The sequence below is a fragment of the Dasypus novemcinctus genome, chromosome 19 (genome assembly GCF_030445035.2).
Source record: "Dasypus novemcinctus isolate mDasNov1 chromosome 19, mDasNov1.1.hap2, whole genome shotgun sequence".
Lineage (NCBI taxonomy): Eukaryota > Metazoa > Chordata > Mammalia > Cingulata > Dasypodidae > Dasypus > Dasypus novemcinctus.
The window spans coordinates 81,160,667-81,181,949 of NC_080691.1; the positions used below are offsets into that span (position 1 = coordinate 81,160,667).

The window sequence follows — 21,283 nt, forward strand, 5'->3', positions numbered from 1 at the left end:
AGAAGGTACACAGGTCAGTATCACAGAGTCAAAACCCGGGCGTGCCAGGCAGCGGGACTCTCTCAGCAGCCTCCCTAAAGGCACCCGCCACTGCCGGGGACCCTGCCGGAAGCGCGGGACGCGGGGTCCCTGAAGGTGCCGGGTGAGCGCAGCAGCGGCGGCCCAGGGGCCTGACCCGCAGGACACAGGCAAGGCAGGGGTCCCAGGTGAGCCCCGTGGACCGAACGCACAGGGGGCGGGGGCCGGGGTTTCTGGAGGCCAGGGACGGGCACCAGACGCTGAGGGGGCGAGTATGAGCGTGGGGCTCATGGACGAGGCGAAGCAATGCCCACCGCGGCCACGCCCCAGGGGTCAGGACTCTTAAAGGACACCTGACGCCAGACGTCCCAGGAACCCGGCCCGCCGCAGGCTGACGGCTGCCCTGGCAGGAGGCTGTGGCACAGGCTGACGGCTGCCCTGGCAGGAGGCTGTGGCACAGGCTGACGGCTGCCCTGGCAGGAGGCTGTGGCACAGGCACCCGGGTTTCAGCACCCGGAGGCCGGGGGCCTGTTTTACTTACTTTAAAGTTCTTGGGTATGTTCCGGAGAGTGAAGGCCAGGCGAGAGAGGCTCCGGGAGCTGGCGATGGCTTCTGTCCAGGACCTCCAGCAACCAGGACAGTACCTGAAACGAGCAAAATGAAAGCACGATTAACCCGCTGGGGGCAGGCGACCAACTCCCACGAACTCTGCACAGCCGCTGGGGGCCCAGGGCCCTAGCCTGGGTCGCGCTTTGCCAGGTGCCTGCCTTTCTCAAGAACCTGAGGCCCCACAACTCTCAGCCCTCGCTCAGAAGCGTCTTCCAAGGACGACCGTGCCAGCTCCTAAAAACCAGGAGCCTCAGCCAACCACCACGTTCAACTAAAGAAGCCGAAGATGCGGACGGCTGCTGGGAGACTTTCCAAGGAGAAAAGTCACCTTCAGCATGTGGCGGGGTGACCGCCATCTACGCGGCCCCGGGCAGGGAGGGGGACAGGGCTGGGGCAGCACGCTCCCGCTCCAGGCACAAGCCCAGTGGGCAGCAGCCCCGGCTCTCCCGCAGGGACTCCCATGCTCGTGACAGAGCCGTCCACGTGGCCGCCACACCCACAGCCGCTCCGCGTGGCGCCTCGCTGGCGCTCCCCCCACTGCCCTCCGCGCCTGGAGCAGCGGCGCCGCTCGCCGCTGTGCCGTCCACGGGCTGCTCCTCCGCTCGGGGCACCTGTGGCGTCCTCTCCCGCCCGGCGAGCCCGAGCCCTCCCTCGGACACGACGCAGATGTGCCCTCCACGGGCCCGGCACTGCTCAAGCGTCCCTGCTGCACGCCTCCTGCAGGTCAGCAGGCGTTACATCCTCACGCACATGCATTACGCCGTATTCTCATCTCGTCTAAGTGGCTGGGGACCGCCCACCGACTTCGCTGTCTTTTCAAGGTCACCACCCCCGGGCTGAAGAGCTGCCCCCGCTGTGGAATTACGGGGCCAGCGCCTCTTCCCCTGGGCTCCCTGGGCGGGCTCCTGGCCCCACAGGCCTGCAGCGCTGGTGCCAGCCAGGGCTGAGCTCCAAGGAGCCAATGGCTCTGGCATTCCCCCGTGGCCACTGCCATCCAAAGACTCAGGGGGTCCCTTCGCCAGGCCTGAGGAGCCGGCACCTTCCGTGACAAAGGCGCTCTGCAGATGGGTGAGCCGGCGAGCCAGGGATCTTGTGGCAGCTGAGGAGGTTTGCCTGGGTCACCCGGAGGGGCTCAGATCTTCAAGGGTCCTGGTGAGGGAGGCGGGGGCCGGAGGAGATGGGCAGACCTGGGCTGCGGGGCGGAGGGGGCCTTGAGCCCAGGATGCCGGCAGCCCCTAGCGCCCGAACAGGCCAGAGCAGGCTCTGACATAGCGCCCCGGACACGAGCCTGCTGCCGCCCGCTGGGGACCCCTGACAGCCAGGAGCTGAGACAACACGAGGGTGCAGTGTGCAGCCCCTGGGCCTGCAGCGGCCGTGGCAGCCGCCACAGGAGCCCACGGCAGCCGCCTGGTGCGCGCCTCCCTGGCCGCGGGGCAGGCAGGCATCTTTCCTCGTTTCCACCGACTGCGCAGCATCTGCCATCTGCCTGCTCATTCTCCTCCACCCACTGGGAGACCCCTTGCAGACGGGCTCACATGGCTCGCGTGGCGGCGTGCATGTCCTGGGCAGGAAGCAGCTGCACAGGCCCCAGCCCTGCTGCTGCCCACGGGCGGCCGGGGCCTCGTGCTGGAGGCTCTGGGCTGCGCTCCCAGTTCTCCGGCCACGGCGCGAGCCCAGAGGGCCTGTGTGTGCCCGGCCGCAGCATGGGGGACCAGCGGCCAGGCCAGCCCGCCCCACCGCTTTCCCACCCCCACCGCTGCCGCGCCCTGGCCTGGCACCGCGCGGCAGGAGGCGAGGCAGCGCAGCCACGAGGCCCTCCAGGGGGCCGGTGGAGGGGGAGAAAGGGGCAGAAGCCTGCCAGGCGCCACCTCAGCAGGGACGAGTCCCACTGACACAACGTGACGCGAAGGCAAACCCCACCGAGGCCTGCCCCCCCCCCGCCCCACGGCCCCAGACTAGCCGCAAGGAAAACACCCGCGAACCCAGCACGGGGCACCTGCCACACCCCTGCCCTGTCCTGCTAAGCCCACCCCGCACCTCCACTGCCATGTCCTGCTAAGCCCACCCCGCACCCTCCACGGGCAGTCTGGGCACCTGCCCGGCCTAGGGGAGCCCCGGGAGGCCTGAGGACGGCGGGGGGGGGGGGGTTCTGGGGGGAATCCTGGGGGGTGCCGAGGGGATAAGGGAGGAAATCTGAATTGCACAGGGATGGCAGCTCGTAAAGACGCATGGACACTGGTTCCTTCATTTAGCAAATGGCGTTGCCGGGGAAGAGCTAAGGGGAGGGGAAGCCTGTGTGGGGTACCGGGAACTGGGCACTGTCAGCTCAGGGCCTCTGTGCAGCTGAAACTGTTCTAGAAAATAAAGTCTATTAATTAAAAAAAAAAAAAAGGAAACCAGCCGGGCAGGCTGGGCTTGCCCGCTCCCGCCGCCAGGCCCAGCCCGCTGACCCAGCTCTGGGTGCCGGGGAAATGTGGGCCGCTAAGAATAGAAGCGGGGGCGCCTGGTTGCAGCGCCCCCAGGCCTGTGCTCGAGACCCAGGGCCTCAGACACCTCCGAGCAGGTGCAAGCTGACTCGCTCTCGGCTGCTATTCTGAGCTGCTGGCCTGGGGGTGCGCCCCAGTCCCCAGCGGGGGCCAGCCAGGCGGGCAGGGAGCAGGCAGGGGAAGGCGTCCGAGCAGCCGCACTACAGCAGACTCTCTGGGGCCCCCACGGGCTCCGCCTCCTCTGCCTGGGCTGGGATGACCTCGCCAGCCCCTGGCCCTGCCGGCTCCGGGCTCCGTCCACCTCGGCCACCCGGGGCTGAACCTCGGGGTGGGGCTAGGGGCCCCACCTAGGCCAGACACCACCCGCCTGTCCTGCAGCGGGTGCAGCAGGAAGGGGTCCCCCCAGCCCGAATGCTCAGCTCCCTGGCCAGGGAGGCTCCCTGCCAGCTCCTCCCACGCAGCTGGAAAGGGACACGTCATTTCCTGCCTCCCCCACACCTTCAGCCCAGCAGACCCTCTGCAGGGGACGCCACTGAAAGCCTCCGCATGACCAGAGACCTGAGCGCCCTACCTCCTCGCTAGCGTGACCGCGTGTCCTTCACGTGTACCTGTTAGATATGACAAATACGCATGACAGATGCCGAGACAAATACAGACGTGCGTGGGTTGGAGGCTGAGAGGGCCAAGAAGCAGGGACGCCCAGAAGCACTGGGCACACCCAGCGCCAGACCATGGCTTCTAAATATCACTGCCCAAGGTAAGGAGCCAGAGCGCCTTGGAGAAGAGGATCTGGTGGGCCAGGGAGGCAGGACGCAGACGTGAAGAGGGAACACAGGCCAATGTGAAGGGGCCGCCAAGGGCAAGGCAGGGGCAGGTGAGCAGCACCAGAAGCAGCGAAAGGACCGGGTCGTAACCCACAGAGTGGAATGCACCTAAGCCCCGCTCATCTACGAAGGGTTTTAAACAGCTTCACAAATCAGTAAGTGAGGGAGGAGAATTCCCGTTAATAAATGGAGAAGGAATGAGGGAAATCCAAAACTCCCGTGAAAATACTGAGCAGTGATGGCTGCAGGCAAGAGCAGCAGATGGGTCCCACGATCGGGGGCCAGGGTTTGAAGAGAAACAGGACACCTGCCGCAATGCAAAGCATTTCTGCCAAGACATTTATTATTTACAAAGGGAAAAGGAGAAACTTCACAACGGAGAATCCAAGCAGCCGGACCATAACCACGTGGTCAAGGTCAACATCACTGGCAGAGAGACGTGGCAACACCTCCCGAGGAGGAGGCAGGCACTTCTGTGGGGTCCCTCCCGACCTCACACGACCTCAGGCTCATCGTGAGACCACCCTGGAGCAGCCCAGAAGGGGGACCATCTACCAAACACTGGGAAGTCTCAAGGTCACGAAGGACAAGGAAAGGCCGAGGGACGGCCCCAGATTAGAGGGGCTGTGAGGACACAACGCCTGTGGACCCGGGGTGGGGTCCTGGACGGAAAAGGGACTCTGGCGGGGCAGCCGGGGGGACTGCAAGCCCAGCACAGCCCACGATGGGTAAAGGCCCCTGCACCACGCTCTCTGCTTAGCTGTGATGTCCTGTGCTTATGTAAGATGCCAACCTCGGTGAGGCGGGGAGAAGGTCTCTGCACCACATTCTAAACTTTTCAGTAAGTCTAAATAAATTATTTCAAAATAAAATTTAAACTTAAAAAAAACAACCCCTCTACCTCCCTCTTCTGAAGCTCGGTGCACAGCAGGCTCTGGCTGGAAGCGGAGAGCAGCACACAGGCCGGAAGAGAGAAACCCCTCGAAACCCCTCGGCAAGGGGAAAAAGCTGAGGCTGACCAGCGGTCCAGTTTCCAGACCAGACCAACAGAAATCACGTTTCAGGTCCTTCCCATTCAGAGGAACTGGCAAACGGACATACTCCGCCGACCTCCGCATACTGGGAAAGAGCCCCTTACTTACAAACATCCCACCAAGGCCTCCCTTGTCCCAGCCGACACGAAGACACAGCTGAGGACACTGTGGCGGCCCAGGAGGGACGCAGCGCACACCTGGCCTGCTGAAGCCCAGGGGTCCAATGACGAGGAAGAACCACACGAGCGCCCCCGTTTACGCCCACCCGAGACCAGGCATAAAATGGCTCAGGTGACAGCTGCAGCCACAAAGACAGTGGGGGCTGGAGTGGGGGAAGGGCGTGGCTCCATGGCACAGACTCGAGAGCCCAGAGAGAAAGCCACACACACCTGCAGCCAGCTGACTCGAGCCACAGACCTAAATGTAAGCGCTTAAGACTCCTCAACTCTTAGAAGAGAACAGAGGAGGAAAATCTTCATCACCTTGGATTAGGCAATGGGTTCTAGACACCACACAAGTGGCAAAAGAAAGAAAAAGAAACTGGACTTTGTTCTTCAAAGGATACCATCAAGAAATGAAAAAGACAAGCCACAGAATGGCAAGAGGTATCTGTGGCTCTCACGTCTGATAGGGACTTGGATGCAGAATACCTGAAGAACTCTTACAAACAACTGCACGAGAGAAAAACGACCCAATTTACAAATAGGCAACGGATTTGGGCAGACATTTCTCCCAGGAAGCTACACAAATGGGCAATAAGCACATGAAAGGACACCCGGCTGCCAGAGAACTGCCAGAGAAATGCAAAGAAGGGGAAGCCAGCTCACACCCCCCAGGGGCAAAAGACACAGAGCCACCTCCTGGGAAAGGGTGCAGCCGCCCTGTGAGGGAGTCTGGCAGTTCCCCACCAAGTTAAACCCGGCCAGTCCGGCCCAGCAATCGCACTGCCAGGCGTCCACACAGCCGCCGACGCGTCAACTTCCCAGCAGCACTCGCCACACGCGCCCCGAGGCGTAACCCGCCCGGCGGCTGTCAACTCGCCAGCGCGGGAGCAAAGCGGGGTCTCGCCACCCACCGGAGGGCTCCTAGGCCGTGAAACGGAAGGGCGTTCCGGAATGCACTGAGGCCCGGCTGGGCCTGGGACACATGGGGAGTGGAAAGCCCAGACCCGGAAGGCACGAGCTGCCTGGGCCCTGGGCGGAACTCCCGGAGCAGGCACAGGGACGGAGGGCCCAGCGGGGGCTGCTCTTTGGGGTGACGAACATATTCTTAAATTAGACAGGGGTGACGGTTGCACAACTCTGAATACACTAAAAACCACCGACTGTACGCTTCAAAGGTGAGTATTATGGTATGTGTATCATATCTCGATAAAGCTATTATTAATAATAATAAAAACTTAAAAATTGCTGCTAGAAGCCAAAAAAGGTCAGCGCTCAGGGCAGGTCCGTGTGCCTACACTAAACCAAGTGCTGGTCCCAGGGTCTCTGCTGCCACCAGCAGGCCCGGGGCAGACACGGGACACCCGGCGGGTGGCTGGGCCCGACTCCCCAGCGAGGTGCCGCGCTCAGGGCTCCTGCCTCCACGCGCTCCTCCCCGCCGGCCTCGTGTCCCTCAGACGCTCACGGCACCAGGCAGGCGACGCAAACAAAGGGGGACTGTTGCGCCCAAACGCGGGCCAGGCTGGTTCCGGGGCAGTCGAGCACGCCCACCACGTGCCCAGCTCGCCTGCCCAGCAGGCCGCCGTCCTGCCGTCGGGGCCTGAAGCCCTCCTGTGCTGGGCCGCAGGCCACCTCGGGCCGTGCTCCTGCCGGCGCTGGGAGGGGACTCTCCCCGAGCTGATCACGCAGCGGCTCTCGAACCAAGACCCACCGCCCCACAGGGGCTCGAGGGGTGCCGGGGCGGCAGGTCACGCCCGGCCAAGAAGGCCAACACTTCCACCCCGACGCGCCCGGGCCAGGCCCTGGAGGGGACTCCTGAGACCTGAACCCCCAAATGGCTGGAGACAGGGCAGGTGCGGGAAGCCCCGGGGCCCAGCAGCCTCCCTCCTGCTTCCCCCAGCTCCCCAGAGCTGTGATGACACAGTGGGGGCAGCCGGCACGGAGCCCCGGGGGCTGCATCCCAGGCAACAGGCCGTCCCACCAGACGGTCCCCGCGCCCCGGCTGCGTGCTCCCACGGCAGCACCAGGCACCTGCTCTGCAGCCGGCACCCACTGCCTCCTGCACCACCCCAGCCTCCCCAGGCTTGCTAAGGGGCCCCTCGGGAGCTGGCCCAGCAGCCTGACTCCGACTCCCGGGCTGGGAGCTGAAGACCCGTGAGTGGGGCTGCCCGGGGTCACGGGACACGGTGCTCAGAGGGGAGCCCTCGGTGGCCTGCGAGAGCCCCGCCTGGCGAGTCCAGGGGCACCCAGGGCCCTGCGGCCGCGGGGAAGTGCGCCTTCTCGCCGACATCCGCTCACGCCACCTTGCAGGCCTCTGAAGGGCACCCCGGGAGCAGGGCTCTGCAAGCGGCCTGCTCCCTCCCCGCCAGCGCCTGCCGCGAGGAACTTACACTCGGGCGTGACGTGCGCCAGCCTTCCCGCGGAGGCCCGGCTCCAGGGACCCCTCCGCAGGCCTCAGAGCCCAGAGCGGCCGAGGGCGGGCCGCAGGGCGTGCCCGCCACAGGGTCGGGCTGAGCAAGCACCCTCGTGGGCACCGGCCCGGGGACACGACGCGCCTCTGCGGACCCTCGGGACGAGAGGAGCCGCTCCCGAGCGCTGCCCGCTCAGGGCACAGCCCTCGCCCCCTCCAGTCGCTCGCCCAGTGCGCCCCAGCACTGCCTCGGGTGACCTGCTGGTCCGGTCTGCCCTTGGCCTGGACAAACCTGCCGGCCGGGCACCCTGGCGGTGCCGGGCACAGCACGGGGCAAAGTGAACGGGCTCGGCAGCCTCTAGGGGCACACGCTCCGGTGGGAGGCGGTGAAAGCCGTGGGCGATCGACAGCTAGTGCAGACTCTAAGTTGCTTGTTGCACCTGCATTTTTGCTGGGACCAGCAGGGGTGCCCGGAACAGGGAGCAGAGTGGGCCGCTGCCCTCACCAGGGCACGACCGCCCAAGACCACTTGAAATCAAACACTCTGCGCCCAGGTTTGGGCCACTGGGGCCCATGGACGATGCGAATTCTCTGAGGGGACTTACTCCCCTTCCCGAAGGCAGCCGGATTCGGCGAACACTAAAAACACAGACACCCGGTAAAATTTGAGTCTCAGAACGAGTAGTTTTCAGTCTCGGTATGTCCCCGAAGCAGCAGTCCCTCGGGAGCCCCACTCTTCCCTCCTCCCAGCCACGGTCAAATCCCGCCACTCGGTCACTGCCCCGAGCAGGGATCTGTCCCGCCTGCAGCCACCCTGCAGATGAAGACTTGGTCCCCGGCCCCGAGCAGGGGGTTCCCCTGGACCCCGTGGATGCAGGGGCTACTGGTGCATCGTACCCTCCAAAGTGCCCTCCGCTGGATGGAATTCAGGATCTAGGATGTACAGTGACACAGTGGTGACAACTCAAAATGGCTGCAGACACTGCCAGGTGTACCCGGGGGCAGCAGCGCCCCCGCTGAGAAGCCCCTGGCGTAGCAAGCCACCCAGGATGGGGCCTGCGGTTGGACCAACGAGCTCCCGGCATCCCATTAGGGAGGGCGGGCAGAGAAGCAGCCGGGCCCGCGGCGCGGAGAGGGCGGAGAAGGGCCAGGGAGCAGGGCGGGAGCTGGCACGGGACCCGTGGCCAGGCAGGGCAGGAGCCAGAGGAGCTGTGCGGGAGGCACCGGCCTCGACCAGCTCCAGCATCACCACCAGGTGCCAACTTACAAGCTTCTGGGAAATGTACCAAGCCCAGACGGCAGCAGCCATCACAGCACAGAGGAAGCCGAGCTAAGGAGGCAGAGCGCACGGAGCGCGGGCCAGGCGCTGCGGCTGGAGGACGATGCGGGGCACAGACGGGCCCGCGAGAGGGGCGCGTCCAGGCAGACCAGGCACCTGGGGGCTTCGGCACCTGCCAAGGGGGTTCCCACAGCCCCGGGCAAGGGCAGCCACCTGCAGGCAGCGTCCCGGGACCACTGCGCAGCCGCTGGGAGAAAGAGAAAGTTAGGCCCATCCTCACATTGTTTGCAAGAAAAACTCCCACTGGCTGAGGGACTGAAACTCTACGCATGACACCGCACAAGTCCTAGGAGAAAACACGGGTGGATCCTTCCTTAGCCCAAGCGGAGAAAAAGGCTTTCGGAGCTCAAAGTCCAGAGGGGATGAAAGGAAAGATTCATGTATTTGGCTACAAAAAAAATGAAAAAGCAAAATAAAACCAAAAAAAAACTTCGACAGGGCAGAAAAAACTGCCGTAAACAAAGTCAAGGGCACCTGAAAAACTGAGGGCAAACACTTGTAATACCTACTACAAAGGTCTCATCTCCCTAATATATATTGAGGTTTTAGAAGTTTGGGACGGGAAGTGGATGCGGTTCAAGCGACTGGGCTCCTGCCTACCATGTCAGGGTCCCAGGTTCAGTTTCCAGTGCCTCCTGGTGAAGACAAGCAAGACAGCAGGCTGATGCAACAAGATGATGCAACAAGGAGACACAAAGAGGAAACACAATAAGAGACACAACAAAGCAGGGACTGGACATGGTTCAAGCAATTGGGTGCCTCCCTCCCACATGGGAGGTCCCAGGTTACGTTCCTGGTGCCTCCTGAAAAGAAGACGAGCAGACACAGAGTACACAATGAATGGACACAGAGAGCAGAGAGCAAGCGCAAACAACGAGGAGGGGGCGATAAACAAACTAAATCTTAAAAAAAAGGGGAGGGGGGGGAGAAAAGCACTAACAGACAAGCCACAGAAAAGATTTTAAAACAGCCTTTAAAGTATGAAAACACACACAACTTCACTCATAATTAGAGAAATGCAAATGAACACTAGACCAAGACCCCATTTCCAGCTCTCGGATTGGCAAGTGTTTAAAAATACATATATAACAGTGCACTCTTTTGGCCAAGACAGTGGGGAAACAGGCTCTCAAACACTGCTAACAGGAATGCAAATGGATGCAAGGGAATGTGGCAGTAACTTAGAAAACACATATGCGCTGACCTTACGACCCAGCAGTCCCGCTTCTGGAAATTGACACTGACAACAAACTTCCAACAATGTGAAAAGATACATACACAAGGCTTTTGCCTACAGCATCATCAGCAACTACAAGGTACTGGAAGCAGCCTGAATGCCCGAACGTAGGATAGAGGCTAAAGAAACTATGTGTGTCCCAAAGGAAGACCACCCAGCTGTGCAACAGATGGAGCAGGAGCTCTACGGCCAGGAAAGAAGTGACTCCAGGACACAGGGTTCCGGGAAAAAGGAAAGTGCCGAAGAGATCCACAGTGCGCCAGCCCTCAGGTAAGAGGGGGTAGGAGAACGCGCACTGCGCCAGCTCCTGTGAGCAGCAGGGAGAGGGCGAACCGGAGGCGAAGGAGACTGTTTACCTGCAGGGTGGGAGCTGGAGGGGCAGGCGGCAGTAATGAAGATTCCCTCCACACGCCTTCTTGAACAGCCCTGATTCTAGAACCACGCTCAATCAATCGCTTCATCAACCAGGGCTGGGGAAAACGCCAACACTAAATACAAACAGAAACACGTGAAACAAACCATACTTCAAATGAATAATACAGCCGCAGTGAAGAAGGAAAAAAGAAAGAACCAACCGTGTTGCTTTTAAAACACAATTTTGGAACTCTATGCCTTCAAGATAAAGATCAACCAAACACTGATTCCTAGTTTGCAGGCTTTGGTTATTGAAGGTGACGAGGGCAGGTTTTCTCACTGCCAGAGAAGGGGGTTACGGCTAAGAGGAAGGCGTTAACAGTCAGGATAGTGGGGGGCCTGCAGCTGGAGACAGCGTGCACTCACGGCTTTAAGAGACACGAGGAGAGCTGGATGGAGAAATGGATGTCTGTGTGTGTGTGCACGTGTGTAACATTGTCACGGCTATAGAGAGGTACGCGTATCAAGTTGTGTCTACTGATCTACTAACATAGGCATGTGTGTATCCTTTCCACACAACTATTTCCCAGCTCTGTCTCAGGAAAGGTCTAGAAGCAAAGACACCCCAGTAGCTCCGAGCACACCCAGCACCCAGATCTTGGTTTCTAAACAGCACTCTCCACGGGAAGTGCTGGGAAGATGGCACTGGAGCAGGTCAACCAGGGCGCGGCACTCTTACAAAAGGGAAGGAAGGGCAGAAGCCGTCTGAGGAAGCTGCTCTGGGGTCTGCAGACCAGGAGAGTGCCGTGTGCATCATCCAGGAGGTACTGAGGTTAGAGAGACTAGGAGGATGAAAGGAAAACTGAGTTACCCACCCCCATGGCTGGGAAAGGAGCCCAGCCCCGACCCTCAAGGCCAAGAGCCTCGGTGAACCCCGAGCTGACCCTGGCCAGCTGAGAGGGGAACACGCACATTCCCCGGGGCGGGGGGGAGACGGAAGGCAGGGCGGAGGGCTGAGTGTGGCTGCTCTTCTGCTTAAACGGCAGGACCCAACTCTGGAATTGCCGGCTCAGAAAATCCAGCCAACGTGCGAGACCCACCTCCACGGAAAGGTTTGCCGGGAAGCGCAGGCGGACAAGGATCGTCCCGCGTCCTTGGTCCCAGCCCACTGTGCGCCTGCCCTGCGCCCCGTGAGTGGGTCCCTGGCTCTGTTTTCCCAACTTAAACTGGGCAAACCTAAAGTTTAGGAAAAACTTCACCAAAAACGAAAGAAGAACTGTGAAACAAAACCACTAGGCAAGAGAGAGATCGTGCCCAACCTAGTAAAATCCCAACATAATCCAATGCCTTGGTATCAGCCAACTCGAGCCATACTGAGAAACAGGAAGGCAGGGCCTAGCCTAAGGGACAAGCCAAGAATCCTGCCGAGACACGAGACTTAAGACAACCAAGCCGTGATGTTCACACCAGTCTCCTAAATCAGGTCAAGGAGTCGAAGGGAAATACGACTAAAGAGACAAAGACGACACTGGGGGAGCGTAAAGAACAATTTGAAAACCTGCAAGGCAAAGTAGTATTCGCCACAAAAAAGAGCCAGGACCCCCGGAAACGTGGCTGAGTCCAGGCTTGGGGCAGCCTGGAACAGCAGTGCCCGAAGTTAAGGACATGCTCAGGGAATCCTGGGTATGGGTCAGAAGGAAACAGGAGCCAGCTTGACCTCATCCCTCTGGACAAATCTCCAACCATCAGAACAACCAAATGGCTACTGATCGCAGGGCATGATAACCTACTGAAAAAAGCCAGGCTCAAGGGTCCACACTGATGACACACACAGCCGGGGGAGAAGAGACAGCTGCTCCCTACAGTCGAAAGCCAGGGCCTGCTTTGCATGTGCAAGGTCCCAGGTTCTTTCCCTGGTAAAACAAAACAAAACAGAAAACAACTCACACTGGGGAGCAGATGTAGCTCAGTGGTTGAGCACCTGCTTCCCATGTATAAAGTCCTGGGTTCAATCCCAGGTACCTCCTGAAAAAGAAAAAGCCAGTTAACAAATATAGTCAGAATGATGAGGTAGCAGTTTGATATTATTGATGAACTCCAAAAAGAAATGTTGGATTATGTGTGTAAACTGGTTTCTCCTCTGGGCATATTAGATTACATTGGATTCAGAGGTTTACTTAAGTAATCAGGTAAACCTCTTGTGCCAGTAGGGCGTTAAGTCCCACCCCTTGGTAGGTGGGAACTCACAGAGAAAAAGATATGGCAAAGGACAGAGTTAGGGGTTCTTAACGTTGGAGTTGTGATGGTGGAATGTGATGCTGAAGCTGGAGCCCTGGGAAGGGAGGAACCCCGAGCTGAGAGAGAAGACGCCTGGGAAGGGAGGAGCCCGAGAAGCGCGAGCCCTGGCAGACGCCAGCAGCCATCTTGCTCCAACACGAGGAAATAGACTTTGGGGAGGGAAGTAACTTATGCCTCATGGCCTGGTAACTGTAAGCTCCCACCCCAAATAAATATCTTTATAAAAACAAACTGATTTCTGGTATTTTGCACTAGCACCCCTTTGGCTGACTAATACAGATGCTGGTGCTGGGAGTGGGGAAGTGCTTTTGCAATTCCTGAAATGCTGGATTGGTTTTATAAACGGGTAAGGGGTATTTTTTGGAGGAATTGTGAGATGCTTGATGGAGAAGGCCTAGATCACTTTGAAGAGACTGCTGATAGCAATGTGGATGCTGAAGAGACCTTTCATGATGCCTTATAGTAAATGGTAAAACTATTACTGGAAACTAGAGGAAAGGTGATCCGTGTTTTAAAGTTGCAGAGAACTTATCAAAACTAACTCCTGGTGTTTTATGTAAGGCAGAATTTGAAAATGGCGAGCCTGGGCATTTAGCTGAAGAGCTTTCCAAAGTAAACTTGGAGAATGCAGCTTGGCTTCTCCTTGCAGCTTAGAGTAAAATGCTAGACGAGCGAGAGAAGCTGAGAACTGAATTGTTGGGTACAAAGAAAACAGAAACTGATTCTGGAAATTCCAAGCCTCTGGAAATCAGGTTCCCAGATGAAAGTGCCCCATGGGAGGGCTTAACTCAACGTGGGACTTGTAAATGCGGATGGAAGATGCAGTTACCGTGGAAATACTTGTGGAAAGACTTCTTGTCTGGTGGCCTGGACCCCAGCTTCATGGGTGCGACACCAGCAAGGTGTTTGAGAGAGCTGCAGGAACAAAACCCGTCCGCCTGGAATAAAAGGGACAGGAAAAGGAGGGGCTGAGGGAGAAACAGTAAGTGGAAAGCCATGGAAGCTGAGATCTGGAATGAGGACATCGCAGTGGGCCGAGAGAGGAGCCCCGCCCATGTGTATAGAGGGGGTGAGTTTGCCCCAGCAGCTGAGGAGGTGGATGCCCCTACCCAATGTTCTGGGAGAGTTTTGCTGCCCCAGGGTGCAGAGAGGGTGGGGCACATTCCCCAAGGATTAGGGCAGTTAGGGTCAGCACCCCACAGGTCTGAGGGGGGTGGACCTGTCCCCCAAAGGTTAGGGAAGGCCAGGTGGTCAACTCGTTGCTCCAAGAGGGTTATGCCAAAGGCTAGGGGGCATGTTGCTTCACATCACTCTACCAGGGGATTAAAACTCTAATCCAAAGCTTGGGTAAGAGGTGGCAATCACCCCAGTGCTCTCAGAGGGGGAGGTCTGGAGCTTGGTCGACACCCAGATGCTTGATGAGGGTGGAACCAAGAAAATGGCCATTGGGCAAGACTGTGGAAAGGGTGGGACCCATATGGCCCCAAGGAGGAGAAACCATCTTCTTATGAATGACTCTCAAGACTTAATGACATCGAACAGAGGATTCCCTGCGGGTCTACTAAACTGTAGAGAAACCATGACTCATGTTTCCCTCCCAATTTCTCCTTATTGTAATGAAAATGTTTGTTCTTTGTCCATTTATGTATTGGAAGTAGATGAATTGTTCTGTAAGTTTCAGAGGTCTATAGCAGACAGGACTTTGCCCCAAGACAAACTGTATTTCTTTAAATTGACTGTGATATGAATTAGTATTCACATCGTAACTGATTTAAGGTTTTTTTTTTTTAAATATTGTAATGTCTTTTTGGAATTCATTATGAATTCTAAAAAGAAATATTGATTATGTTTGTAAACTTATCCTCTCCTCTGGGCCTATTAGATTATATTGGATTCGGAGGTTTACTTGATTAAGTAATCAGACAAACCTCTTGTGCCAGTAGGAGAGATTAAAAAAACAGGCAAATGGCAGTTAGGGGTTCTAAGCGTTGGAGTTGTGATGTTGGAGTCTGATGCTGAAGCTGGAGCGCTGGGAAGGGAGAGAAGCCCAGAGGGAAGGCCCAGAGAGGAGCCCTGGGAAGAGAGGAGCCCGGGAAGCTGAGCCCCGGCAGACGTCAGCATCTTGCTCCAACACGTGGCAACAGACTTTGGTGAGGGAGTAACTTGTGCTTTATGGCCTGGTCTATGTAGGCTCCTACCCCAAATAAATACCCCTTATAAAAGCCATAGATTCCTGGTGTTTTGCACCAGCACCCCTTTGGCTGACTAATACAGACGGAATGAGGAAATCACCGCCACTGGGCAAAAAAGCAGTGCTGGAGGCTACGACGGGCGCAACGTCCGAGGCGCAGCAGGGTGTTTGCAAGGCCCCAGAGCGCCTCACCACAAGATGCCTTTCCTTACACAGGGTAAACTAGGAACTTCACCGCAGAGAGACCGGAGGCCACCACCACCTTCACCGAGGGATCGAAATTAACACTAGCGGTGATGCCCCGCCTCCCGCAGCGTGCGCGGAGAGGGCAGAGCGCCACCTTCGGGACGTTCCTGCCCAAAGCACAACGGCTGAAACGGCCCGAGGGAGAAGCAGACAAACCGGCACAGGGGACAGCCTGCGCAGGAGCTGGCTTGTGCGCTCCACAACATCAAAGTCACAAAAATCAAAGACAGACTCAGGAACCGCTGCAAGAGTAAAGGAAACTAGAGCGACGCGACAGTTGGAGGCGACACGTGCTCTTGAAGTTTCTTTTGCTACGGAAGGGCATGACAGCAAATTCAGGACACGGTGTGCAGAACCGACGATGGTAGTATATTGATGATAATTTCCTAATTTTTTTTTTTTAAAGATTTTTATTTTTATTTAATTCCCCTCCCCTCCCCCGGTTGTCTGTTTTCTGTGTCTATTTGCTGCGTCTTGTTTCTTTGTCCGCTTCTGTTGTCATCAGCGGCACGGGAAGTGTGGGCAGCGCCATTCCTGGGCAGGCTGCTCCCTCCTTCGCGCTGGGCGGCTCTCCTTACGGGTGCACTCCTTGCACGTGGGGCTCCCCTACGCGGGGTACACCCCTGCGTGGCAGGGCACTCCTTGCACGCATCAGCACTGCGCATGGGCCAGCTCCACACGGGTCAAGGAGGCCCGGGGCTTGAACCACGGACCTCCCATGTGGTAGACAGACGCCCTAACCACTGGGCCAAAGTCCATTTTCCAATTTCCTAATTTTGATCATTTGGCAAGAGAATTCCTGGCTTGGGGGAAACACACACTGAAGTATGTTGAGCTAATGATGCAAAAGAATATAGAAGAGAACGCACAAGGAGAACAACAGAGGAAAAAAGAAGAAATAAAGCAAATGCAGGACGTTAACACTCGGACAATAGTATCTGAGCCATTCTTTGTATCATTTCTACAACTTTTTAGCAAATCTGAAATTACATCAAAAATCTTTATGAAAGAAATAACAAAAAGGAAGCGCCTGCACTGGAAAAATGAAAATAAAAAGGCAGGGTTTGGGCTACAAGCCAGGAAGTCGAGGAGGAGGCGTAGCCTTGGCTGCCAGACGCTGCATTTGGGGCTGCAGGGATGAGACGAGGGGAAAGTGCCAGCCCCACTGCACGTCTCCAGGAGGGCCTGGGGGTCGGGGAAGCGCCAGACATGGGGGCCTCCCGCCCCCTCGCCCATAAACCCCGGGGAGGAGCTGGAGCTGTGCACTCAGGAACCCCGCCGTTCTTTATGCACATTTATAGGTCCTGGATGTTCCACAATTAACATTTTAAAACCATTATCATTTACGAAATTCTCTGTTCTGCTGACCTGCCAATGTGCCTTGTCATCTTGTGATGTGGAGCACAGATGTCTGCGAGAGGCCCAGGGAGGGGGCAGGGGCGCGGGACGGACAGAGTTCAGGCCCAGAAGGGACCCCGTCCACCACTGGCAGCCTCGAGACCCTGGACAAGTGCGCCGACCCCCCGGAGGTCGCGTTCCTTCTGGGGCTGGCTCTGCGCCTTCCCTCCTGGCTGTGCTCCCAGGGGAGCCGAGGGGTAGGAACGAAGAGGCCGACGACGGCGCCGAGTCCCCAGCTCGTCCGATGGTCCGACGGTCCCAGGAAGTAGGTGCTGCTGCTGCAGCCGTGTCACGGGTGAGGAAACTGAGGCTCAGGACAGGGCAGGGACTGGCCCAGGACTCCACTGCGAGCGGCAGGACAGCCAGCCCTGCACCCTGACCGCCACCCATCCCGGCCACCGGCCCAGCGCCACCCCCACGCTGCTGCCTCCAGGCTGCAGGGCTGTACCCAGAGGTCCAGGAAAGCACAGAGGGGGAAAAACAGGCCAGTGTTTTTTCATCTTTGTCTACAAGATAAATCTGGCAATATTTAGCTTTAGAGCGTTTTACGTAACAACACATCAAAAATAAAAGTGAAAGATGAATGAGGAACTGAGAGAAAATAAAACGTTCATAACTCGACACAGAGTTAATAACCTGAATACAGAAAGGGTTATTAAAGCAGCGGTTCTCAACCGGGGGTGCCTCTGTTCCCCAGGAGACATTCCGGAACGTCTGGAGGCATTTTTTGGGGGTCACAACATGGGGTGGGGGGGATAGTACTGGCATCAAGTGGGGAGAGGCCAGGGATGTTGCAAAACATCCTCGGGCGTCCAGGCCGCCCGCCACACCAGAGAGCGATCCAGCCCGAGATGCCGACAGTGCCCAGGCGGAGAAAAGCCACAAGAGAGCAAGAAAGAAAAAGAACACCGCAGCCTACGAGGGTGACGGCTGTCAACTGGCAACTGACGACAGAAGCGCCCGTGAGAAGGCAGGCAGGCCGTGGCGCTGTCGCCAGCACAGGGGGCGCCTCTGGCCCCGCCGGGAGGGGTGCGGTTGGGACCGCCTCTCTGGGGACAAGTGAGCAACGCGCTTCCAGAGGGCGTGCGTCCCCTGGGCAATCCCACTCGCCCAAGTCCCCCCAAGGGAGAGACCAGGATGCCGCTGCAGCCTCGGTTAAAAGAGAAAACACGCAATGCTCTACGTGCTCAGCAGGAGAATGGGTCAGCAAACTGCACACATGGTACCAAAAAAAGGATCCTGCGGGCACTGGAATAGAAAGATGGCCACGGGCACGCGGAGCTGCCCGCGGAGCCTCGCGAGACGCTGGCGCGCGACCCCTGGGGAGCGGGGTGTGGGAGAACTGCCGCTCACACTGGCTTCTCTGTCTGCCAACAACACTTAGGTATCGCTGTGACAAACGCACGTGGAGAGCGCTGTGCCGGGCCTCGAGCAGCTCGCTCCTGCGGCTGAACCACTACCGACAGGACGACGGCGCCGGGCCCGAGCCAATGTGGGTGCCACACAGGGAGCCCGATGGGCGCCCTCCTAAATCACTGGTGGGACTGTACAGGGGTGCAGCCGCCCGGAGGAGAACGCGGCAGTTTCTTTGGGGTTTTTTTATTCCGGTCCCGGGGCAGGGTTTGGGCCCAGGACCTCAGGTGTGGTAAGCCAGCGCTCAGTCCCTGAGCCGCATCAGCTCCCTCGGTGGGTTCTTAAAAGTGTCCAACGCAGGCCACGTGCCCGTGCGACTCCTCTCCTGGCAGCTGTGGCAGTGTGACATTCCTTTACGAATCCCAAAGAGACCATGCTTTTGGACTAAGTCGCCCCTGGGTGTGAGACCCCTGAGTGGCCACCTCAGCGGGGTGTGACCCAGGCCGAGTCTCCGCCCTCTCGCTGGCTGGGATGGAAACAGAAACGCAGCAGGGAAAGAGAGCTCCGCCGCGTCTGGTCCTGCCACGCGGGCGAGAGCTGCAGGAAAACAGAAGCCCCGAGAGGCTGCCGGAGCCGAGGCCCGGGGAGAGACAAGCCACGTGCCCGGTGGCTCGTGCCCGAGCGCAGGAGGAAGACAGCGGGGCGGCCGAGACTGCGCCACGAGGCGTGGAAAGAGACCGCCCACAGCGAGCTCCGGGAGGTGCTGGAACGGAAGGCAGGGACCTCGGCAGAGATGGGCAGGGGACAACGCGGCAGAGATGGGCGGGGGACAACGCGGCACAGATGGGCGGGGGACAACGCCGGAGACAGGAGCTGGCTCTGCTGAGACGGCACCTCTGACAGTGCCTCGATGTGAGCTCTGCATGGCCTCCGAACTACGCTGTTACCCCAAATAGCCCCAAATAGCCGAGGAACGGCTAGCCAAGAGAGGTCTAGCCAGATGGTGGAGGCTACTCAGTCATAAAACGGAATGCAGCAACGAGGCTCGCAGCAACGCGGGGGATCCCCAGGACACGACGCTCAGGGAGAGAACGCAGGCACACGAGGCCTCATGTGGCGTGATTCCATTAGAGGAAACATCCAGAACCGGCAAATGCACAGACACAGGAAGTACATTAGAGGTTGTCGGGGGAGGAGCTGAGGAGCAAGCAATGACTGCGGGTGTGTATACCATTTATTTTGGAGGCTGATGAGAATGTTCTAGAACCAGATAGCGGTAATGACTGCACAACTGTACCAGGAACCACTGAACTGGACATTTTATAAGACTGAGTTGTGTCGTGTATGAATCATGTCTCTGCAGATCCGTTATTTTTTTTTTAATACTGAGAGAACACCGTGGGAAGACCGTGGGGTAGGAGGCTCCAGGAATCAGTCCCTTCACTGAAACAATTCCTGACCTGGCCAGAACTGCCTGGTCAATCATCCTGCACTCTGGAGCCTGGGGCAACACAGCACAGCGCCCAGGGCAGGGCAGGAGAGAGAGGCTGGCCACCTGCAGTAAACACTGATGGCTTCCACCCGCCCTGCAGCCTGGGCCCCTGGTACAGCTGACGGGGGCCAGGGTGGGCTGCCAGGACCTGGCCCTGCTCGACCCAGGGCAGGAGGGCTGACCACCGATCCTTCCCAAAGCCAGAGGCCGGCACTAGGGGGCCACCTCTCCACAGCCCCCTCCCCAGAGAAGTGAGAGACGCCTTCAAGACTCACTCAGCACGGGTGGGTTCTCTCCCCTCACGCGCTCCACTCCCCTTTTGGGAGAAAAACTAGGTTGGAAAAGTCACAGAGAGCTCCAATCCTCAACAACAACAAAATAAAGCAAAACCAAAATCAAAATCCTAGCTGTCCCAGAAGAACAGGAGAACTAGATTTCCAGGTTACAAAAGGGTAATACTCAGAACGTCCAGGTCTCAACAAAAAAAATTACAAAGCACATAAAGAAAGAGGAAAGTATGGCCCATTTATAGGAAGAAAAAAAAAAAGGATCTGCCAGTAACCATCTCTGAGGAAGTTCATACATTGGAACTGCTGGTCAAAGGCTCTAAATCAATCATCTTAAATATAAATCATGGAAATTATCCAATGTGAGGAGCAGAGAGAAAAAATAAGAGAAGGCCAGAGGGACTTGTGGGATACCATCAAGTATACCAATGTATGTTACGTATTACTATAATCGGAGTCCAGAAGGACAAAACAGAGAGAAAGGGGCAGAGAGATCTGAAGAAAGAACGGCTGAAAACTTCCCACATCTGATCAAAGACATGAACACACATGTTGACAAAACTCATCGAACTCCCAGCAGGACAGACTCCAAGAGAGCAACGCCAGGACATGCGACAGCACAACTGTCCAGGAGGGTTCTGAAAGCAGCGAGCGAGAAGTGGCTTGCCACGTACAAGGGGTCCCCAGTAACATCAACAGTGGGTTTCTTTTCGCAAACCATGGAGGCCAGAAGACAAGCGGAACGGCAAAAAGCCCCCAAAGAAGAAACGTCAAGTAACAATTCTGTATCTGGCAAAATTGTCTTTCAAAAATGAAGGCAAAATTAAGACATTTACGGATAAACAAAAGCTGAAAATGTTCATTACCAGAAGACCTGCCCCACGAAAAATGTTAGAAAGAGCCCTTCAGGCTGAAATGAAAGAACACAAGACAGTAACTCAAAGCTGTAAGAAGAAACAGAGAACAATGGTAAAGGCAACCACATAGGAAACAGAAAATCCTGTAGTACTGCACTTGTGGTTTGTAACTGCTCTTCCCCACTAAATGACTTAACAGGCAAAATGTGTAAAATAACATTATAAGTCTATGTGACTAGGGAGACAATGTAGACAGATGTAACCAGAGGCAGTAACAATGTAGCAGGGGTGGGACAGAGCTCCAGAGCTGCAGTTTGTAGACTACTGAAACTCCTCAAACTAGGTTGCACTTAGCCTTTCAAGAAAAATACTATTAAAAAGTCTAAGTCTTAATAAGTCTATAGTTATTTCTTAATTTTATTAGTTTTAGGTATCCATTGTACTTACAAAGGTAATCACTAAAATAACTAAAAATACAAAGAAAAGGAAATAACAGAATACCAAAAAACAACAGCAACTAAATGATAAAAAGGCAGTAATAAAGTAACTAGGGAACAAAAAACATTCAAGCCATACAGAACACAATAGCTAAATGGCAGAAGTATATTCTTTCTTCTCAATTATTATCTTAAATGTCAATGGATTAAATTCCTCTGTTGAAAAGCAGAGACTGGCAGATGTGATGAAAA

General features: G+C 57.0%; 1 protein-coding gene across 3 annotated transcripts in view; it reads right to left on the reverse strand.

Annotated features, from left to right (window-relative positions):
• KDM4B (lysine demethylase 4B) overlaps window positions 1-21,283 on the reverse strand; it is a 141,350-nt gene that overhangs the window by 98,718 nt on the left and 21,349 nt on the right. For 2 of the 3 annotated variants that reach the window (XM_071210002.1, XM_058282033.1), the window contains exon 2: window positions 560-662. The gene's annotated coding sequence lies outside the window, so the exon portion shown is untranslated. Of the gene's footprint in view, window positions 1-559; window positions 663-10,474; window positions 10,607-21,283 lie in introns of all 3 variants that reach the window. The other variant, XM_058282032.1, reaches the window with a different exon arrangement.